Source organism: Gorilla gorilla, chromosome 1 (assembly GCF_029281585.2).
Source record: "Gorilla gorilla gorilla isolate KB3781 chromosome 1, NHGRI_mGorGor1-v2.1_pri, whole genome shotgun sequence".
Classification (NCBI taxonomy): domain Eukaryota; kingdom Metazoa; phylum Chordata; class Mammalia; order Primates; family Hominidae; genus Gorilla; species Gorilla gorilla.
This window is the reverse complement of record NC_073224.2, coordinates 33,271,946-33,291,699: the sequence shown is the minus strand read 5'-3', so window position 1 is coordinate 33,291,699 and position 19,754 is coordinate 33,271,946. Positions and strand designations below refer to the sequence as shown.

At 39.0% G+C, this 19,754-nt stretch overlaps 1 protein-coding gene across 20 annotated transcripts in view; it reads left to right on the top strand.

Moving 5' to 3' along the window:
• LOC134758841 (uncharacterized) overlaps positions 1–19,754 on the top strand; it is a 330,244-nt gene that overhangs the window by 37,284 nt on the left and 273,206 nt on the right. For 7 of the 20 annotated variants that reach the window (XR_010134474.1, XR_010134479.1, XR_010134471.1 and 4 more), the window contains one exon: positions 6,817–7,002. The exons of the other annotated variants lie outside the window; for them this stretch is intronic. The gene's annotated coding sequence lies outside the window, so the exon portion shown is untranslated. The remainder of the gene's footprint in view (positions 1–6,816; positions 7,003–19,754) is intronic. 20 annotated transcript variants of the gene reach the window in all.

Sequence of the window (19,754 nt, the reverse complement as noted above, 5' to 3'; positions counted from 1 at the left end):
CAATCCAGTTCATCATTGATGGGCATTTGGGTTGATTCCATGTCTTTGCTATTGTGAATAGTGCTGCAATGAACATACTCGTGCATGTATCTTTATAATAGAATGATTTATATTCCTTTGGGTATATACCCCATAATGGGATTGCTGGGTCAAACGGTATTTCTGGTTCTAGGTCTTCAAGGAATTGCCACACTGTCTTCCACAATGGCTGAACTAATTTACACTCCTACCAACAGTGTAAAAACATTCCTTCTTCTCTGCAACCTCACGGCATCTGTTGTTTCTTGACTTTTTAATAATCGCCATTCTGACTGGCATGAGCTGGTATCTCATTGTGGTTTTTATTTGCATTTCTCTAATGATCAGTGATGTTGAGCTTTTTTTCATATGTTTGTTGGCCTCATGAGTGTCTTCTTTTGAGAAATGTCTGTTCATGTCCTTTGCCCACTTTTTAATGGGGCTTTTTTCCTTGTAAATTTGTTTAAGTTCCTTGTAGACTTTAAATATTAGACCTTTGTCAGACAGATAGATTGCAAGAATTTTCTCCCATTCTGTAGATTGTCTGTTCACTCTGATGATAGTTTGATTTGCTGTGCAGAAGCTCTTTAATTTAAGTAGAACCATTTGTCAATTTTTACTTTTGTTGCAATTGTTTTTGGCATTTTCATCATGAAATCTTTGCCCATGCCTATGTCCCAAATGGCATTGCCTAGATCAAAAATCTATTTTCTTTCCTCCTTCGTAAGAAGTAACTCCTCATCCATTAAATTTTTAACATAAGATTCTAGCAATTCAGTCTCATCTTTAGGCACCACTTCTAATTCTAGTTCTCTTGCTATTTCCACTACATCTCTAGTGACTTCCTCCACTGAAGTCTTGAACCCCTCAAAGTCACCATGAGGGTTGGAATCAACTTCTTCCAAATTCCTGCTAATGTTGATATTTTGACCTCTTCCCATGAATCACAAATGTTCCTAATTGCATCTGGAGTGGCGAATTCTTTCCAGAAGGTTTGCAACTTTCTTTGCCCAGTTGTAGCCGAGGAATAATTATCTATGGCAGCTATATGCTTACAAAATATATTTCTTAAATAATAAGACTTAAAAGTCAAAATTACTTCTTGATCCATAGGCAACAGAATGGATGTTGCTAGTAAACATGAAAACAGCATTCATCTCCTTATACCTCTCCATCAGAGCTCCTGAGTGACCAAGCACATGGTCAATGAGCAGTAATCTTTTGAAAGGAATGTGTTTTTTATTTTTTTTCCTGAGTATAGGACCTAATAGTGTGTTTAACATATTTGGTAAACTATGCTGTAAACAGATGTGCTGTCATCCAGGTCTTGTTCCATGTGTAGAGCACAGACAGAGTAGATTTAGCATATTTTTTAAGGGCCCTAGGATTTTCAAAATGGTGAATATGCTTTGGCTTCAACTTAATGTCACCAGCTACATTAGTCCCTAATCAAAGAGTTAGCCCATTATTTGCAGCTTTGAAGCCAGGTATTGACTCCTCTTTAGCTATGAAAGTCCCCAGTGGCATCTTCTTCCAATAGAAGGCTGTTTTATCTGTGTTGAAAATCCGTTGTTAGTGTAGCTATCTTCCTTAATTACGTTAGCTAGATCTGGATAACTTGCTGCAGCTTCTCCATCAGCACTCACACTTTTATGTTATGGAGATGGCTTCTTTCCTTAAACCTCATGGACCAACCTCTGCTAGCTTTTCTTCTGCAGCTTCCTTGTCTCTCTCAGACTTCACAGAATCTAAGAGAGTTTAGACCTTGCTCCAGATTAGGCTTTGGCTTAAGGGAATGTTGTGGCTGGTTTGATCTTCTGTTCAGACCACTAAAACTTTCTCCATGTCAGCAATAAGGCTGTTTTGCTTTCTTATCATTTGTGTGTTCACTGGAGTAGCACTTTTAATTTCCTTACATAACTTTTCCTTTGCATTCACAGCTTGGCTAACTGTTTGACAAGAGGCCTAGCTTTTGGCCTATGGCCTATCTCAGCTTTCGACATGCCTTCCTCACTAAGCTTAATCATTCCTAGTTTTTTACTTAAAGTGAGAGACGTGTGACTCTTCCTTTTACTTGAACTTTAGAGGCCAGTGCAAAATAATTAATCGGCCTAATTTCAATATTGTTGTGTCTCAGGGAAAGGGAGGCCTGTGGAGAGGGAGAGAGGGGAATGGCCAAGTTGGTGGAGCAGTCAGAACACATACAACATTGATTGATTTGTGTGGTTTGTGGGGCCCCAAAACAATTACAATAGTAACATCAAAAATGACGGATTACAGATCACCAAACAGAGATAATAATAATGAAAACATTTGAAATATTTTGTGAATTACCAAAATGTGACACAGAGACACGCAGTGGGCACATGCAGTTGAAAAACTGGTGTCGATAGAATTGCTTTACACAGGGTTGCCACAAATCTTCAGTTTGTAAAACAAAAACAAAACAAAACAACAACAACAAAACCTCAGTATCTGGGAAGTGCCATAAAAAGAGATGTACCTGTATCAGGAGAGCAGGTGTACGAAGCCTCTGGGAGACCTCTGTAATAGATAGGTGAGAGGTTGTTAAGCTGTGAATGAGGAGAACTAGGGAAGGAGAAGCAGAGATAAATATGAGGGATGTTAAGGAGGTAGACTTGGAAAAAAAAAACTTGGCTACATATTGTTTGGAGGAAGAATACAGTATTCATTCATTTATTCATCACATATTTTTTAGTTAGTTACAATGTACTAGGCACTGTGCTACGCTCTGGAGAAGTAATGGTAAATAAAACAGAGGTAGTCTCTGTTCATGGATATTATATTTTGGTAGGGGACTTAAAAGTCAAATAATCACAAATAAATATAAAATCATAAGTGGTCTGAAATATGGGGGCAGGATGGTATGGATTGTGTATGTACAACAGAGAGCCTCACCTAGTCCACAGTTAAGGGGAGATTGCTGCGAGGAAGAGAGGTTTAAATTGGGATCCTAAGGGTAGACGGAAATAAAATCGATGCTGGAAGGGTTGTTGTGGTGGAGGAGAGAATTACAGGCAGAGCCAGCATGGACAAAGGCCTTGCGGTTGTGGGAAGTACAAGAGTGAGGAACTGAAAAAAGAACAGAGGAGCTGGAATATAAAGAAAAAGTAGGGAGTGGTGTGAGGGACAGCTGGAGAGGAGGTAGAAGGCAGCCACACAGGGCCATGAAGGCTGTGCAAAGTATTTTGGCATCTATCCTCAGGGCAAATATGAGGTTTAAGCAAAGCGGTGTGTGTGTGTGTGTGTGTGTGTGTGTGTGTGATCTGACCTTATTTGGACTGTATGAATTTTATAAAGATCACATTGGCTGCAGCATAGAGAATGGATTGGAGAGAACAAGAGTGGAGCCTTGTGGGAGATCCATCAAGCCTGCTGTGGTTGTCATGGTGAGACTTGGGCAGCTGGAGCTAGGGTAGTGACATTAAAGACGGAGGGAAGTGGATAGCTCTGAGAGACATCTAACTGTCAGCATTAATAGGGCTTGGTGATATGCTGGGAATGGGAAGTGAGAGAGAAAGAAAGGGTATGTTTGTAGGTATCTGGTTTGGGTGATGGGTGGATAACTATTTTATATTCTCTGAAACTGGAAAAGCAGGAAAATGCATGGGTAAGGGAGGAATGTCTTCAAGTTGAACATGATATGTCCAGTAATCATTTAGAGTTCCAGAATATGATCTGGGTAAAGATATAGACTTGTGAGTCATCAGTCTATAAGAAATGACCAAATATGTGGTAATGTAATATACCTGATAAGCAAGGAAGATTATTCAGTTTAAGAAGAGAAGAGATTGAAGGCAGAAGCCTAGGCAGAGATCCAGGAAGAGAAGCCATCCATGGAGGATGGGGAAAAGGAAAGTCATCATGGGCCAAAGCCACTGATGACATCAAAGGGGACGAATTTGTCAGTCTCAAGGAGAAAAGAGAGAACTATTGAATGTTGAGTCTTCAGAAAACATCTATTTCTCTTTAAAAACCAAAGGCTGAAATATACTGTATTTTTATGAAATAACAAAATAGCTTATTAAAAATTAAGTAGGTGCTCAAACATCATCACATCCTGCTGGATTTGTCTTTGTCCCTGAATATACTACGTCCTTTTCCCCCTCTAATGCTTTGGGTACAGCATACTGAGGCTGAATGCTGGCCCCACCCAAATATGTTGGACTGAAATCAGAAGAATAAAAGAAACAACAACCCGCAAGTAAACATAACAAATTTAATCAAACGATCAATTCTTATGTCTTCTTCTTCCTGCCTCTCCACATGTAAAGAGAAGATTTTTCACTATCCACGTGTACACAAACTGATTTGGACAAAAGCCTCTATCAGAAGTGATTGGGAATGTCAGGGCTTCCAAATTCCTCCCCAGCAGGTTGCTAGATGCTCAGGAAGGCACAGTTTCTCACGGGGGACATGTGGGGTCCCAAAACCTTGAAAGGATGTTTAATGAATGCTTCCACTAACTGAAATCTTGAGGACGTTGCCTTTGGTAATTTATTGTGAAGTGTATGAGTCCTCGTTAGCCCCCTTTTCAATCAACACATAGTTATTACGTATCTATTATTTGTTAAACATCGGGGTGGCTCCAGAGGAATATAAATTCTGGCTTCCTTCCAGCTTGGCCCACATTCCCTTTACTTCAAGGACTCTCTTGACGCCTCCAGCCCTCAGTCATACCACCCTCCTTTGTACTCTTGTTGGCCTCATATGCTCTTGTAATATCCAGTTTTAGCAAGATGATGGCTCAGAGATGGCTTGGACTCTGCGGTTCTGAGACAGCGCTTGGCAGGTTAATTGTATATTAATCAGGGCCAGATGGATGTAACCAGACTTGCAGAAAGATTTTAAAAGGTTCTGGACTCACCAAAATGTTCACCAGCCTGGAAACATTCTGATAAAGATAACAAAGGTTAACAACCCTCAGGAGGATTCTACATATTTATAGGATGGGACCCAAAGCATTCTGATGTAATTGAATAAAAATATTGACCTTCCCAATGGAATAGAGCATACTTAGACCTACATGTGGAGTCATATCTCTCCTGTGTTGTATCATCCAGTTCTTGCTGCAGGATCTGAACTCAGTTTTCACAGACTGCCTGTGTTCATCTATCTTGTATAGACTTGAATCACACACAGTTACAGAGGAGGTTTGCCTTTGAGGTCTTCTTCATGCCATTATGCTCATTCTCTACCCAAGGTGCTAATGCTCTCCTCTGGATTCTGGGCTGAAATTCTTCCCCTTTAGCCATTGTCTGGGTGCATTGCAATCTTCCTGTAGGGAAGTTTGTACAGCATCTCATTCCCTCGAAGCTCTACTCTCCACTCTAAAGTGATCTCTAGTTATTTTTGATACAATAGCCTGTGTTTAGTTTATAACAGCTGATAATGGGTTAATGTGCTACCCTTCTCTGGGATATATAGACCTAGAATCACAGGGCTCAAAACAAAGAGTGAAACAAACAAGATTTCAGAAATTTGATGGGGAGATACCACGGGCTATAAAGCTGGGCTTGTTCGTTGTGGCTGATGTCTCCTGAACAATGGATATGCTTTGATATGTTTTCTTTTCTCAGATCCAGAATGTTAAAAATTAGTTAATGACTTTTGAAATAAATTTGGCAATGTGAGATTCCAAGGATTAGAATAATACCTGCTTAACTTCTGAGGACAATCTGTCTTGCATGCTAGAATTTTGTTCTTGCTAATGAGTTGAATTGCTAATCTAGCCCATCAATCAGCAGGCTTTGCATGGTACTATGACTTAATTAGTATACATTAATTATATGTATGCATTAACTTGTATTTAATTATACTAATTAAGTTTAGTTTAATGGCAGACTGTCTAGACTTCAGTGTCCTGCCTTTTCTGATTCCAGGCACCTAATATAGCTAACATCAACACACTTGGTTTCGCCTTGCACCCCATTTTCTTTTCAATAAAAAATTATTATCATTATTAATTTTTCTTTGTAGAGATAAAGTGTCACAATGTAGCCCAGGATGGTCTTGAACTCCTTGCCTCAAGTGATCCTCCTGTCTTGGCCTCCCAAAGTGCTGGGATTGCAGGTGTGAGCCAGAGCAATTGGCCCCAATTTTCTTTTATGTTCTCCGTTTTTTCTTAATAGGCTCTGTCTCTTCCTCCCCTTACAGGGTGCTCTGGCCACAGGCTATGGGTTGTGTAGCTGCTGCGTTATATCAGAAATCCTGGCAGGAATGGGTCAAATCAGGGAGTGGAGGCCCTCACTCAGAGAAGGCTCCTTTCAGCAGCGTGGTGGGGATGGAGCACAATGGGTCAAGCCTGGAGCTCTCCTGCAGGGCAGCTGTGTTCCCGCTTCTCCCCTTACTCCCTGTCTGTCCTCGCCCCAAGCAAAACATTCACCAAGTTATCTCCTTGTGGTTTCTCCACAATCTGTTCACTTCATCATGTTAGTCATCCTTCCTTTGGTTTGCTCTTGGACGGTGTTTATCAGTTACCTCAGCTAATCCCACGGAACATGTTTCCTGGATTCCTACCTAGATCCTCCATTTACCCTACTATGTATTTAGAAAATAGGCACTGGCACAAGTGTTTATATGCATTTTTTCATTTAATCCTCATCACAACCCTGACACTTATTTCATGGTTAAGCAAACTGAGGCCGAGGGAGATGAAATAACTTTCCTGTTGCAATGTCCCACTGCTTCAAAAATGTTGTGTTCCTACATATTGTCCTCTGTTTTCTTCTTTCCCAATGCAATGGTGCCCACATCTCTCCACTTGCATTTCCACAGTTGCCTCACACCTGGAAGTCTACGAAAGCCTTCTGTCTCCTCACCTCTCACTCCCTACCCTCTTGGAGCGTGAGGGAAAGCCTCAGGGAAGGGAGTCTGGTTGGACTTTCAGAATGAGGATGATAAAACTGTTCCTGAGCCATGAAGGTCCTGAGATGACTGCCAAAGGCACATAGCGGGTGCTTAGTAAGTGATCATTGAAAGAATGGGCAAATGAACTGGACAGTGATGAGTACAGTCTTTTATGTTTGGTGTGTGTATTATGCTATGATATGATACATTTAGCAGCTCCTAACCATGATGTTTACCCACAACACTGTATAGCAAACCTTCCTGAGGCTTTTTCACAAAGAGTTAAAACAGTTTTCCAATAATTTATTACAAAGATAGTTTACAGCCCAATTCAAGGCCATCACTGAGAACTGGATAAACTTTTCTTGAATGGGAAGAAAAGGTTAAGATAACCCAGAATCTGTCTGGTGTTTTCACAGCCTGAAGTGAGAGATTTTTAAATCTCTCAGAAAGTTTGCTGCACTCTTTGTTATACTTCTCTTCCAATTTGAGGGTGAATTTTTTTTTTTCAAAATCTGGCTCTGCCCATAACATTAAGCATATTGTGGCAAAGGCAGTGTAATGTGCTTATAGGTAGTCACTAAACTGTTTCTTTTCCCTATGTGGTACACAGAAAGACTATGTTTCCCAGCCCTTGGATCTAGATAGGATCATGTGACTAATGCACACCAGTGAAGTGTGAGCAGGAAATGTGTATATTACTTTTGGGAGATCATGAGGTATCTGGTGTACCTTCCTTACTGTCTCTTCTCTTTCCTGTTTGCTTGGGACAAGAAATGGAGGGTTCCAAGATGGCAGAGCAGCATGATGAAAAGAGCCTGAATCTCTCTTTCAGGCTGTTTCCATCACCACTCGGGAGAGCTGTGAAATCAAAGCAGATTGTGATTCTCAGATTGTGATTTCTCATTCATTAAGAGAAATGAATTGTTATTTATTAGTGTTACTTCCCTTGACTAATACTTATATAATGTATATCATGACAGAAAGGTCAAGAACCACTGGCATTTATTTTAACTCTAAGTTTACTCAAAAGTATTTCCTGACATTGACATTTGAGAGTTTGGTTCACACCTATAATCCCAGCACTTTGGGAGGCTGAGGTGGGCAGATCACCTGGGGTCAGGAGTTTGAAATCAGCCTGGCCAATGTGGTGAAACCCCATCTCTACTAAAAATACAAAAATTAGCCAGGCGTGGTGGTGCATGCCTGTAGTCCCAGCTACTCGGGAGGCTGAGGCAGGAGAATAGCTTGAACCTGGGAGGTAGAGGTTGCAATGAGCTGAGATCATGCCACTGTACTCCAGCCTAGGTGACAGAGCAAGATTCCATCTCAAAAAAACAAACAAACAAAAACAAAAACAAAAACGAGAGAGAGAGAGAGTTTATTCTATTTTATTTCTATTTCTAAAACATCATTGTCATCGTCATCGTCATCATCATCATCATTGCCTTAACAAATTGAGCACTTACTGTGGGTCATGTAGAATCCTAGGGTACTCTCACATAGCCTGTTAAATCAGTACCTATCATCTGCCTCTCCCTACTATGCCCTTGCCACACAGCCAGATTATTTGATCCTTGGAAATGCCAAGCATGTTTCTACCTTAGGGCTTGATATTTGTTTCATCTGGCTGGAATATTCTTCCCCAGATCTTTGCTGGTTGTCTCATATGAATCATTCAGTTGCATATAAATTATGACCTCCACAGCAACACATTCCCTGATCATTCAAACGAAAGTATCCATCTGGTTTCTCTCTCTTTATAGCCCTGTTCTATTAAATTCATGGATCATTTGAAATTATCTTGCTTCCTTATGTATTATTTATAGCTTCCCTGGGTCCCTCCCTCCTCACCACTGTAGCCTCAGCCCTGGAAGATGCCTAGTACATAGTAGGTGCTCAGTAAATACTTGTTGAGTGAATAAATAAATAAACCTTACATAGTAGAAACTATGACTTTTTTCTTTCTTTTTAAAAATGATACCTATTATATAGATTGTGCCTGTGACTACAGTGAAGAGTTCGGCCCACCAGCTAAGCTTTTTTATTTAAAGAAAGCCAAGTATCCAGATATTTACAAATGGTAAATGTTTAGAATAGTGTAGATTCTGCTATTTGACAGATGGATTCAAACCATTTAGATGGACTTAATACCTAAAAGATACCTAAAAGCATTAAAATCAGTCCTTTGATGCATGTTTGAACCATGTTCACTATTTTAAAGTCTAGGTCTTGCAAATGCATTTATTTTTCTTCAGAAATGCAAACCTTTTCCTTCTGAGGGAAAGTATTTCTTAAGTTTTGGAATTGTACTCATTATAACTCTCCCTCTCAGATTCATTATGCTCATTAGCATAGGTAAGGCTTTGAGAAGTCCTGCACTTAAGAAACCTGTTTAATTTTATTTAATCCAGTATTTCCCGAATTATTTGACACTGGGCTTTTTTTTTGGTCCACGTAATGACTATTAATATTTTAAACAAAACTCACTGGGAAACACCGCTCCAGAGTATGCTAAAAATTTATACTGATTTTAATGGTTGCTACAAAGAGGTTTGCTTCCCAAGTTTGCAGCTCTGTCTATGTTACAAAAAATTTGTCATTTTGTTTCACAAACTTCTAACACATAAAAGGAAATAAACTATGCATTGTTATATATTTGCAGCTTTCTGTTTTGTTGAAAGGATCTTTTATTTATTTATTATTTATTATTCTTACCTTCCCAATAGCTCATTGATATGGTCTAATCAATCTTCCTGTCACGGATAAGAGCTTTCTTGGCTGTGGGGTTAACATATTTTCTTTAAAAATGTAGCACTCATCGACTATGTTCTCTTATCTTAATCCAATTCCACAAATGTGGGAATATCTTTTTCATAAATTCAGAGATGAAGCGTTGACTGAGGAAGAATATGATCCAGATATAAGATCATCCTAGCAAAAGATGTCTTTTTCCTACAGGAATTTTCTGAATTTTAGGTTCTCAATTAATCAAGCAATCATCAATACTTATGAATTCGCTTAGTATGTGTTCAATTTTATATTTTTTGCTGAGGCATCTGAAGAAATATGAGACAATGTACCTGTCCCAGTGAAGCTTACTGTCTCTCTAGAGAGAGATCATGATTACTCTCAGAGCAATTAGAGTAGAGCTGAATCTATAGACTATAGGGTCTGAAATTCATAGCAGAGGAAAATCCTTTGATTTAATTAGCAAATATAATGACATATTTCAAGCTTATTGATGCAGTTATCTCTTTACAGAACTCCTACTCACCTGCCTACCATGACCAATTTAAGTACACAAGGAATTCTTATTGTATAATTTAAATTTATGTGTGAATCTGTTAAGGAAAAATTAGGACATTTTGTCCAGTCATAAATATTGGTTTGGTCAATTTGGGGGTCAATTTTTCGCTTTTCTTTCTTTTTTTGGAGACAGAATCTCACTTTGTCACCTCAACTGGAGTGTAGTGCCTTGATCTCGGCTCACTGCAACCTTTCCCTCTCAGGTTCAGGCGATTTTCCTGCCTCAGCCTCACAAGTAGCTGGGATTACAGGTGCCCGCCACCAGGCCCAGATAATTTTTGTATTTTTAGTAAAGATAGCGTTTCACCATATTGGCCAGGCAGATCTCAAACTCCTGACCTCAAGTGATCCACCTGCCTAGGCCTCCAAAAATGTTGCGATTACAGGCATGAGCCACCATGCCTGGCCAATTTTTCATAGCTAATATATAAGGTGAATTATCTCTCTTTCTCTCTCTTTAGAGACAGGTTCTTGCTCCATCACGTGGGCTGGAGTGCAGTGGTACAATCATAGCTCACCACAGTCTCAAACTTTTGGGCTCATGCAATCCTCCCATCTCAGGCTCCTGAGTAGCTAAGACTACAGGTGTGCACCACCACGCCTGGCTAATTATTAAATTTTCTGTAGAGTCGAGGGTCTTGTGACATTGCCCAGTCTGGTTTTGAACTCTTGGGCTCAAGCAGTCCTCCTGCCTCAGCCTCTCCAAGCATTGGGATCATAGGCATGGGCCACATTGCCCAGCCTGAATTTTCATTTTTAATTCTCATTTTCCATATATTAATAGATTTGGATTTTCTTGGGTCAATAACTACAGGAATATGTTTCCTTTTGAGTTTTACCTAGGCTGCATAAACATGTGAATGTGGTTTAAAAATTAATGTAAAGTTAAATATTTTAAACCACCACACACACACATATGTTATTCCATGGACAGATTGGAAAGATGCTGGGCCTATATCCCCATAAAGTTGGGGAGCTTGAGAAGCACCGTGGCAGAAATTGATAAGAGGTAGGCTAGTTAATAACCTGAGCTCCTTACATGGATGGCAAGTGTCCATGAGTTTCCTTGGACTCAGAATATGAAGCAAAGACATTAGCTGTGAACAGGATCCAAGAGGCCACTAGGCAAAGTGAGCACACTTCATGAATGAAGTCTCTGCAGGAGACTGATCACTGGTGGTGGGGGCTGTGTCCATGCTACCAGAGGATCATTCAGGCCAGGAAGTTGCACAGAGACCCTGTTGGGTGGCTATCGAACACTAATTGCCTGAGTCTGTATCAGGTATTTATTCTTTATGTACAGTCAAATGCCCATGTACCTGAGAAGATGAGCAAAATCATACCAAGAATGAGAATATACTACCCCGCTCTCTGTCTTGTTCACCATATACTTACTTGTTGTACCTGATTGTCCAAATTTTCCATGCCTTCCATAGAGTGTGATGTGAGTGGGAGTGCAGAATAAGCTTTGAAAACTCCTTTAAAAAATAACTGAGTTTAAATTGAGTTTTGAGTTAGATTATGTTGTACTAGATTTTTCTGTTTCTGAGCCGTAATGGAGGAACCAGAGTAGAGATCAGTGGTAGAAAATAGAGCTTTACTTTTGCAACATTGTAACCAAGAAATCTCATATCCACTACACATACAATGAACTCATGTATTCCCTTCTAACTCTCACCAAAGTGAAATGGAAAGAACCGATCCACTCCATTTACACAGATTCCTGTGTCAGGAGATATATTGCTCTTTTGTGATTTTTTTTCATCAAAGATTAATCTTGATATACATTTGTATAAAAGGAGGCATACAGGGAGGGAAACGTGGAGGAAAGGAAGGGAAGAGATCCTACAGATTGGTTTGCTCCAGTAGATACTCTAGCAATATTCATCAGCAAACTTCCAGGGTTGCTACATACAATATTCATTCATTTATGGATTTTTTTTCCATAATATTACCATTTGGAGCCTGATCTTAGGGAGGATTTTCCTATAAGAGCATAAAGTGTTAAAAATGAGTTCTGGCTTCCATAGATATTTTAATAAATCCCAATAGGCAGCTATAATTTTAAATTTGTTAAAGCATTTTCAAAGGCTAATGTCAATAGCAAAAAAATAAAGAAGAAAAAATATCCACATGCAGCATAAATATGACATGGCTCACTGAGTCTTCTCATCTCTTTGACCTTTTCCTGTGGTAATGTTGGCATTCTTTCTATTAAGGAAACAATACATGGCATTTTAAAATGAAATTAGAGTTAAATGGAGTTGTGGAGATTTCATCTGGGAAGTAAGATCAAAGTGTTGTTTTAGAAACACTCATCTAATTTTTTTTAGTGGAGTGTCTTTGGAAAATGTTATTAAAATACAAAATACATTTAAGAGCAAACTGGAGGAGGGAGATATAGGAATCTGGGGAAAATATTTTGTAATTATGTGGTAAGTCTATTATGTAGCAACCCTCTTTCAAGATTAAACAAATGGTAGGTGGTCTGTTGGGCACATGCAGGAGCCGACAGGATCCAGTTATACCTGAGAAGCAGAAGTTTGGCCCTGGAATACATGGTATGGAGAACTATGTTTTGGGGGATGTTTTCGTTATCCTCAGATGTAAGAGGTAATGCATACTCAAACAGCTGTAATTTATATAGTAGAAATCTCAGCTAGAGAATACAAGCTGTTTTTCACCTTAGCATTTAGATGTATCTGGCCATTTCTTAGCATATCAACTGGGTTAACTAGTGTTTTACTTGCAGAAGGGATTGTGAGAAATTGATCACAAAATGACCCCTATTTTCCATCCTTCCCTTCAGCCACATCCTTTGCAAAGTGAGTTTGTAGCTCTTCTCATCAGGGATGGAATCTAGTTCCTCAGCTCTGGAATTTGGGCTGGTCTTTTGACTTGCTCTGGCCAACAGAATGCAGGGGGAATAAAATTATGACAGTGTTACGCCTAGGTCTCAGGAGACCAAAATGCTTCTGTTTTTCTTCTTGGAATCTCATCACTGTCATAGAAATCAGCTTGCACTGGCCTACTAGATGATGAGCAACACTTGGCCTGGTCACCGTTGTCACCACAATGGACAGTCAGTCAACCATCAGACACGTGATAAAATCTGGGATCAGCCAGCCTTTGGCCAGTTGACCCCAGATGCATGATTAAGCCCAGCTGGATATCAACTGAATTGGCTCAAATCAGAAACATTTTGCTGAATCACAGACTCATTAACAACAATAATAATTTTTTAAATGACTACATTTTGGGATGATTAAATCCCAAAATGCAGCCAAACATACTGACAGAGACCAAGGTATCCCCTGGGAAAGCCAATGCCCTGAAGGTAAGGGCCACTAACAAGCACTAGTTTGGTACAAAGATAATGGGCCATTTCAGAGTGGAGGATGAAATAGAGCAGTGGTTCTCAAAGCTTGGGTCTGGGACTAGTAGCATCTACGTCACCTAGGAACTTGTTGGAAATTCAACCCTTTAGCTGACACCTTGGACTCACTGAATCAGAAACTCTGAGGGTAGGGTCCAAAAATCTGTGCTTTAACAAGCCCTCCAAATGATTCTGATTCATATGAAAGTTTGAAAACCACTGAGATATATTTAAAAGGCCTGGGATAGGAATAAAGTTTCTCATACTTCTGCCCTGGAAATTCCTCAGGTGATACGATTAGGTGATTTTAGAAACACAAAATTAAGTGACCCAGATAAATACAATTATTTATGAAGGACAGGGATTTCGGGCAGTTTGAAGGCAAATCATTTCTATTCAACTTGATGCTACCTATTTTGTTTTGAGTATCAGAAACTTAGAATCCGTCTCAAAATCTGCAATAATAGTGCTTAAAAATCAATATCCACAGTAGTTTTTGAAACACTGACTATGAGATGGATACTGCTGGCACCATGACGATGCCTATTACTAGCACATCACCCTGGTGCCACCGCTATCATCACTATAGCCAACTCCTTCCTAAGTGCAGGCACTGTGCTTAATACTTCACACTAATCAACCCAGTTGCTGCTAAAAACAATTCAGTGAAGCAGGAATTATCATTTTTATTTCAAAAATGAGGATGCAAAGGGACTTAGAGGGATTAAGTAATTTGCCAAAGGTAGTACAGTAGAATCTCTGCTAAGCAGGAAGTTAATGTTTCTCTTTTGAAACGCAATAGGAAACAGTGATACACTGCAAAATATTTAACAACTAGCTTTCTGGAAAATAACAGCCACTAAACACCCCCGCCCGACCTTTGCTTTTTTAGTGTTTGCTAATTTCCATGGTATAAATATTGATACTATAACTGATTTCAAGCTACCGTTGTGAAGAAACTGGTTGTGGAGTTGGGAAGAGATGCACACAGTTGGCTCTTATGACCTGATATGAGCCAGCTCCACATCATTGAGGGGAAGAAACACGAATGAATCCTACTTCCTGGGGTCCATAGACTTGATTATTTTAAATTTGATCTTTAAAGTAAGTAATTATTTTCAGAGAGGACCATTTCGTCACTTTCCGGTGTAATCAAAAAAGACATTAAAACCATTCTGTCTTAAGTTTGAATTTCAGCCCTGACTTTACAAAGAAAATATATTTAAAAAAATCATCTGCTTTCATGAACTTTTGGGAGATACTCATTTTACGGAGTTAGAGCTGGGTGGTAGAACCTTATGAAAACATTTTTTCTTGTCCCCATGACTTTAGGGAGGGATGCTTATCTAGTAAAATTGTTTTTTAAGAGATGGGGTCTTGTTCTGTCCTCCAGTCTGGAGTGCAGTGGCAGTGGTGTGATTATAGCTTACTGCAGCCTCAAACTCCTGGGCTCAAGTGATCTTCCTACTTCAGCCTCTCAAGTAGCTGGAACTACAGGTGCATGTCATCATGCCTGGCTGATTTTTTTTTATTTTTAGTAGAGACAGGGTCTTGCTAGTTTTCCCAGTCGGTTTTGAACTTCTGGTCTCATGTGATCCTATTGCCTTAGCCTCCAACCTTCTGGGATTACAGGCATGAGCGTGCACCTGGCCCTATTTATTTTTTTGATCTCTAAGCATAAGGGCTTTACCACATTTCTCAGTATTCTAAATGAGTGCTTTATCAACCTCAAGAAGGCTCTCTCCTAGGTTGATACGAAAGCTCTTCAAGTGTAATTTAAACCTCTTCCCTTTGTTTTATCACTACAGACATGAAAAGTGATTGACTGGCATTCACTTCTTAGAAACTCTCCTACATTGACAAAAGATGTTAAAAGATTACTTTAGTATCTAATTCCAACTTCTTTAAAAATAACCTTTCATCATTACATAAAGAGGAGGATTTCCAGTTAGGCAGGCTGTCATTATTGGTCCCTTAAGAGTACATTCTTAAGACCTCTCAAATTACGAAGCAAGAATGTCCTGACCTATTTTTGACATATACCCTTCTTCATTTCATCCAATGTTGGGATATTTTTTATTGTGGCAAGAGCACTTAACATGATATCTATGCTCTTAACAAATTTTTATGTGTATAATACAGTATTGTTAGCTATAGACATGATGATGTACAGCAGATCTCTAGAACTTATTCATCTTGCATAATTGAGACTTTATGTTAGATTTTTAAAGAGAAAAATGCACCAGGCATACACTTCCAGTTCTGTAAATGGCTTCTCATTTGTATTTCACTGGGTTCAGCTTCAAGAGATTAATCCATTTGGAATATCTTGGCTGTAATGCTTTTAGAAAAATAGGAAAAGTAATACTGCCTTTAAGTGACTGTACCTTCTGCAATAAAGAGGGAGATAACTTTTCCTATAGAAGAAGTTTGATTTCATGTGGAGAGGCATAAGATACACTATAAGGTGTTGAATTTTTTCGTTATTGCTCTTTTCCACCTCCACCACTGAAGTAAGAGACAATGTTTAAAAATATATAGGTAACTTCTTTATTAAAATGTATGGAAGGAAGTTATTTAAAAATGTGTTCTTTTGATATCTCTTAGCAGGAACCCTCTTCCTACCCTCTCTCACTGCATATTGGTTTGGCTTTGTATTTTTTTTTGTTGCTATGGGAAAATCTGATTCTGAGTTTTACACTTCAGTTTGAGTAGAAGCAGAAGATCCTTGGGAAAGTTACAGACCCTGACCTTTATGTCCCTGGCAGTGACATCCCAAGGATAGGAAACGGTGGGGAAATCAGGTGCCAGTTCATGAGCTGACAAAGCATGCTAGAAGGATGAACAATAAAGGGCCTGGTAGAGAGGAAAAAAGAAATTCAAGAGTTAAAATGAACAGGGTTAAAATTATGCTGACCTTGCCTTCCTAACTTAGCTGAAACTTTCGAAAATCATGTAACTTCTCAGTGTTTTTAACTATAAAAGTTAGGCCAGTGCTGTATACTGCAAAGGACGAAATAAGTTAATGTACATATTACCATCTGGCTTAATGTCTGGTACATAGTGAGTGTTCAAAAATGCTTGTAGGTCATCTGCGTTCAGACTGCTTAGGATTTCCAGGATACGCTTGAGCAAATTTTCATATATTTTCCTTTGTTGGTAGAATAGCATCATTTCATGTAATTCGTGTGTCTCTTTGCCTTCTTTCCTGGCTGCTGATCTTTGCTTGTGTTGCTGAAGTTTTACATTGGCACACCTAAACTTCTATATAGCATAGAAATGGAGTATTAAAAGTAAGTTTTTTTTTCCTTTCTTCTTTTATTTATTTTTTCCTACCTAAGCTATTCTAACTAACTCCCTCATGACAGCTGAGTGAAATTTTAGTATTAGTTTGCTGGACAGAATTTTTAGGTAAGTCAGTTCACTATGACTTCTGCTCTCTGAAACCTTGAAATGCAATTCAAATTTAAAGAGGCAGAATCAGCTCATAAAGCATGATTTCAGGATTAGACTAGCTCTTCGAGATAGCAAAACGGTGGTCTCCTGAAATTCTAGAGCCAATGCTTATCTACATTTAAGATTTTATTTGGAACTGTCACTTTGCTCAAATTCTAAAGATCCTGTAATCATTTTATTATTCATGTTATCTTTAACTCTTAAACTGTGCTTATCAATTCTCTCAAGACATATTGATACTTTCCTCAGCAAAATATGAAATACACTATGTTTGAGGATAAAAAAACTATGATCACCTTACGTAATATAGAATTTGATATCAAAAGTGATGTGATAGCATCAAAGTCAAAATATGTGACACTGACTTAGCATTTGGTTTCCTGGCAATGGGCAGTAGGGTAATTGATATTGGAATCTGGAAAGATAAAGACTCATCCTATTTGGTGGCAAAGCATTTGGTAAAGCCATTATCCTATGAGAGCTCGGAAAACAGACAAAGTGAAGACAAAGTGTACAGCTCTAGGAAAATAAATTGGAAAATGGAATATTATTAGAGTGTGTTAATTATTGATTAGTTATTCAAAGAAAGATATGAGCTCCAGCAAGAACTGGCTGGTTAACAAGCAGAAATTTAAAAAAACTGTAGGAACAAAATGTGGGGGCTTAAGACATTGTAAAGGCCAATTGCTTCTAGACCAGGTGTCTAGAAATTTGAGAGAAATAGGCATGGTGAGGAGAGGGAGGGTGGCAACAAGTCAGAAAGATAAAACAGGTTTGAGAATTATATCTAGCAAAAACAAATTTGGGTGTTTACTGGCACACAAACTTGTCTGGAACAAATAGATACAAAATCTACTAAGGGCCCGGCACAGTGGCTCATGCTTGTTATCCTAGCACTTTGGGAGGCCAAGGTGGGAGGATCACTTCAGCCCAGGAGTTAGACATGAGCTGGGGCAACAAAGCAAGACCCCGTCTCTACAAAATATAAAAATAAAAAAATCAGCCAGGTGTGGTGGTGCATGCCTGTAGTCCCAGCTGCTCAGGAGGCTGAGGTGGGAGAATTGCTTGAGACCAGGAGTTTGAGGATGCAATGAGCTATGATTGCACCACTGCACTCCAGCCTGAGTGACAGAGCAAGACCTTGTCTCTAAGAAAAAAAAAAAAAACCCAATAGCCTATTAAGTTTCAAGAGAATTCTACTGTTAAAGAAATCATAAGTCTGAACTAAAAAGCCTTAATGATTTACATCTTAGAACTCTTGGGCTGCCAAATGGGAAGTGAACTGTGAAAATTGTACTGTCTCTAAGAAGACCAGTCTCTCCTACTTCCTGTGTTGTTTTGGAGGATAACATGTATGGAAGTCCCTCTCTGAAATCAGAGACAAGGCCTACAAGAACAAAGGACAAGGGAGTTCTCTCCAGGGAGTGTCTCCTGGGATTGCAGATGGTTGAGTTCTGGCAAATAGAAAGTGGGTGGATCTGATGTGTGCACATTTCCAGGTGTGGCTCAGAAAAACCACCCATGTGCAATTCTGTTTTTCTTTCTTTATCTGCTGATAGGGAGTCACTGGCCAAGATAACCTTGGAAGCCAATAAAATATCAGGGTTTTTGTTGTTGTTGTTGTTACAGCAGCTTTGAATGACCTAACTGGTACACAAACTAAACGCATTAAATTGGCCGCATTTAAGCACCACTCCCTTAAATAACAGCATCTAGCCTGATTCTTAGAGCCAAAGTCTTTGTTAGTTAATTTCTTGCTAACTGTAAAATGTTATAAAGTGAAAATCAACTGCAAAGATATCTCAAGAGCCTGGCAACATTGAACAATAAGAATCAAGAGAGAAAGGGACCTTGTTACTCCTCAGTTTAGCAGGAGGGTTCGTGAACATTCTCTTTAGAGAGCTGCCCCTTAACACTCCAGGGATTGAGGGTCTGTGTTTCTCGCCATTGCCTTTCATATTCCCAGAAGAGACAAACTCATTGTCTAAGGAACAACCAGTCTAGAATTAGGCTGATCCTTTTTTTTCTTTTTTGAGTCTGTCCACAACATTTGATTGCTACTGCATATATCCAGTTTTCAAGTTAAATTTGCTGAATTCCTTTAACCATCCTTTTCTAAAGACATTTTCCAGACCTTTTTCACCATCAAGGTTGCTTTCTTCTGAATGCAATCCATTTTGACAGTTTTCTTAAAATGTGGTACTACAGATTGGGCTGAGTGGTGCAGAGGATACGGAGCTTCCTTCCTTTGATGTGCTAATGGAACCTCATATTCTATTAACTGCCACTGCCTTTAATAGCCAGGTCAACCTTGTAGGCTAATTTTGAAATTTGAGTCAACTCATTTTAACAGTCTTCCTTTTTGTTTACTTTTTAAACACTCCTTTTCTCCCTCCCTTTCTCTCTTGCTCTCTTTGTCTCTTGAATACAAACTTTTCAGCTAGAACTTGATTCTCTTGCTGTTTTGCCAGAGACTTCTCTGAAGCATACATAACACATAACTTTACATTCATTGGATTTCATTGTTGTTTTCCACTCACTATTTCAGTTTATATAGAGTATCTTTATTTTTTAAACTCTGAAGGCTATTTCTTTAAATAAAAGTTTTAATTTTTTAGTTTTAATTTTTTCAAAAAACGAGATGGCTTCTCACTATGTTGTCCAAGCTGGCCTCGAGCTCCCAGGCTCATGTGATCCTCCCATCTCAGCCTCCTGAGTAGCTGAG